The sequence below is a fragment of the Cynara cardunculus genome (genome assembly GCF_001531365.2).
Source record: "Cynara cardunculus var. scolymus isolate 2C chromosome LG 9, CcrdV1, whole genome shotgun sequence".
NCBI lineage: Eukaryota > Viridiplantae > Streptophyta > Magnoliopsida > Asterales > Asteraceae > Cynara > Cynara cardunculus.
In genome coordinates this window covers 888,771-893,126 of record NC_037536.1, presented here as the reverse complement: position 1 = coordinate 893,126, position 4,356 = coordinate 888,771, and positions in this window count along the sequence as shown.

Genomic DNA, 4,356 nt, shown 5'->3' with positions numbered 1-4,356 from the left:
AAAAGACTGATTTCTTTCCAACATAAACAAGATTCATACAAAACCAATAATAATTTTATGCAAAAGAGTTTAGAAATTACTCACCTTATGCAATCAAATGAGATTCAACTTCTTGAAATCAGGCACTTGCAATCCGGTCAACCTCACTTTAAACTTTTACACACTTCTTCAAAAATGGCAAGAAAAAGAGATATGAGGGTCTCACCTTCATATTTATACTTTCTAAATAAGGTAAGGCGGCTAAACCGCCCTTACCATACATATATGCACATATACACTATGCATATATATATAAAAGTATATACACATCTATTTCAAGCACATATACCATGTATATATTTTCATACACATAATCACATTATGTACATAATTCTCACATACCAGCATGACTAAACGTATCAATTTATTATGCTATCACGTAATCATTTAATCAGATAATCACATATTATTTACCTTGGGTGATAACCAAGATCCGGTTATCACATTATCCACCCCTCAAAAGAATTCCGTCCTGGAATTCCTTTAATCAAGAAGCCATGGGTATTCTAATCTCATCTTTGATTCCAATTCCCATGTTGCTTCTGGTCCTTTGTGAAACTTCCACCGAATTTTAACTAGACTAATTTCTTTGTTTCTCAACACCCTGATCTTTATGTCGATTACAGCTTCCGGTGTTTCCACAAAATTCAGCTTACTGTCTAATTGGATCTCTGGTAACGGTATAGCTAAACTCGGATCAACCAAACATTTCCGTAAATTCGACACATGAAAAGTGTTGTGAATTAGATTCAGTTCTTCTGGCAGCTCTAACTGATATGTTACTGGCCCAATTCGCTTACATATTCTGAACGACCCTACATACCTTGGACTGAGCTTTCCTTTCTTTCCAAATCTGATAACACCCTTCCATGGCGAAACTTTTAACATCACAAAATCACCTATACTAAACTCAATTGGCTTTCGACGATTATCTGATGCCCTTGGTTTGGTGTGTTGTTGTACCAAACTTCACTTTTGTCTGCTTGCCAAAAACACATTGCTCACAAAATTCTATCTTACTGGTTTTGACACCCTTTAACAACCCTTGTTTTGCCAATCCTTGTAAAGCATTTTCTCCAGCATGACCAAGCCTCAAATGCCACAATCTTGAGGCATCAAAATCAGCAACTTTATTACAAAGGACAACTTCTGAAACCATTGATGCAGCACCTATAATGGTCTGTCCTTGCAACACATACAAATGACGCTCTCGTACCGTTTTCATCTCAACTAATACCCCTTTTTACCTTCATAAAACCATTTGATGAAGAGTAGTTGTAGCCATCAGCCTCCATAGCTCCCATAGAAATCAAATTCTTCTTCAATTTAGGAACGTACCAAACATTTTTGAACTCTCTAACCACCCCATCGTGATTCCTGAACTTCATAGTCCCAACTCCTTTCTCTAGACTGTAATCATCGCCCACCAAGACTACATCATGACTCTTCAAATCCAAACTAGAGAACCAATCCTTATTTGGACACATGTGCTGAGAAGCCGCAATATCCATCAACCATACATTAGACAAAGTATTCGATGTTACTGCTAATACAAATTCTGACCTAGACTCATCTTCTTCATATGTGACAAGCCTGAGTGCCTTTATTCCTATGTTTCAGCTTTGGACAATCCTTTTTCCAATGTCCAATCTCATGATAAAAGGCACACTCATTTCTCCTCAAACTTCGTCTTGGTTTAGAGTTTCCTCTACTACGAGAAGGAAACTTTTTTCTATTATCGTGACTTTTTCTCTCAAATGTTCTTCCCCGAACAACCAAGGCATCTGATGGGGAAGCATTCATTTTCTTATCAACATGTCTAATCTCATAATTCATCAAAGGATTTGAAACTTCTTCAAAACCGATAGTTACTTTGTCATGTAACAAAATAGTTGTCAAATGAGCATAAAAATCAGGCAAATAATTCAACAAAATCAAAGCTTTGTCTTCATCTTTGATTTCTTCATCCAAGTTCAATAAATCAGCAACTAACTGATTAAACGCATCAAGGGGAGCAATCATTTTCGTACCTTCTTTATATTTGAAATAGAACATCCTCTTCTTCTTATAAAGACAATTCTCAGCACTTTTAGTCATGTATTTGTCTTCCAACTTCTGCCATAACTCTTTAGTTGATGTAACCTGCATCACGCTGAACTTTTGTTACTTAGCAAGACACAAACGGATCGTCGGACAGGCCATATTGTTTATCCTACTCCAATCTGCAGCAGACATCTCTCCTGGCTTGTCTTCCAGATCCAAGTCCAAATCTTGTTGAGCCAACACATCTTTTACTTCACATTGCCACATTCCAAAATTGTTTGTCCCATCGAAATTTTCAACTTCAATCTTGGCATTCTGAACGGTTGTCTTTGCAACATGAGATACCCATTTAGCGAACGGATTAGTATCATTTTCATGATCGTCTGCCATTTATCAACCTAACTTTGATACCACTTGTTATAAAATAGAGTTTCAATAACAAACAATCTCTGAAAACAGAGAACATCGTGACAACCTGTCTGGTTAACGCACAAATTCACAGTAGCACAAAATTGGTGCTGTGATTCAAATCAGAAAGCAAAAATTAGAAGGAACACAAAAATTTACATGGTTCGGCCTTTAGCCTACATCCACCAAGCAGCAGGGACAAATTCACTATCAAATYGTGGAGATTACAAAGGTTCACACACACACACACATACTCCTTACACCATTATCTACTCTCACACCTTCTCAAAAAAAGCACACGTCTTTTTTCTCTTTTTTTGTAACTGTCTTGTAGTTACTTACTGCTGCCCCGTTAATTAGCAATTAATTATTGCTTTTAATAATATAGCCAAATGAGAAATAGAGCCATAATACAACATGTTTTCTTACTTGTTCTATCAAATAGGTGCATGAACTTTTTGCCGCAGTGAATGGTTCAGACCACTTTACAACTACAGTACGAGGAATTAGAATTTCCTGCACTCTCAAGGTAAGCAACTCCTTTTTCAATATTTAAGCACCAAATGTTTGTGCTTATCCCTTGTTATTTGAGAAACTTACAGATGAAGATCTGGTTTTGAAAATGGTGGGCAAAGACGACTGCTCTTGGAAGCCATCGTAGAAAAAGCGACAAAAGACATTTCAAATTAATCATGTTGGTAAAAATGTGAGAATTTGGTATTTTCTTTATTTCTTGCTTCACCCTACCTTTTATTATTCGAGTATTCCACTCGATCATATGTATTATTGTATTGTTTGATGACCAAAAAGCGGATAAATGTCGGACAACCGATTTGCAAAGTCATCAAGAATTGTGTGAATAAACCAGCAGGATGTCTGTATTTTCCAGCATTGGTTCACGACTTAATGAAAAAGGGAAGGATACCACTACTAACATGGATGATCTCATTAAAGACAATGTGTTAATTGAGCATAAGATTATAGAACGAATGCAAAAGGATGATAGACATGTGGAGGCACGGACTAATGAGGAGCAAAAAGAAAGTTTGTATGAGAAGGTTCAACGTTTGTAGGATCAAATTAGTAGTTGTTTAAAGGAGGATATACAGACAATGGCAGCTATCCAAGAAGCTATAATTTCAATTTTGGTAAAGAAGGCCATAAATGAGGAAGGAAATTGGGTGATGATGGATTGAAAGAAATCCGAGAATTGCTTTTGGCTAGACAAAACAAACCACACCACTTGCAACATGGTGGTCACCTATTCCAAGGGAGTAGGGTAACTTCATTTCATCATCCTACTTGTACAGTGTATTTTTATTTTTATTTTTTTTAATATTAGTTGTTTTATTTTGCTTCACTGGCATTAAGGGGTTCTTCGGTTGATTTTCTATTAAGCACTGTATGGGTTAAGCTAGCTGTATGGATTTAGTTGTCTGTATGGTATATTCTAAATTCTTGTTTGGTTGTGCTGCTGAATAATCAATCTGAATGACAAAAATGACTAGTTTACCCCTCAATCTAGATCAAGCACCAACACTGCATCTAAACAAGCATCCTATAGTACATTCTGGACAAAATTCTAACATATAGATTTGTTATAATTTCTATTAAAACTGCAAACACATAACCCATATGATCATAGCATACATATATTCAGGCTAATTTCCATTAAACTCCTATATATCATCAAAGCTTCAAACACAAAGCTTGTATAGATTCAGGCTAATCTCGACTAAAATCCAAAAATCATCAAAATCTTAAAGCACAAAACCCACATAGAATTACACTAATCTCGATTAATACTTACCATTTTGCACAAATGGAGGGGAAAGCGTCTTTTGTGAGAGGATTTGACGGGATAAA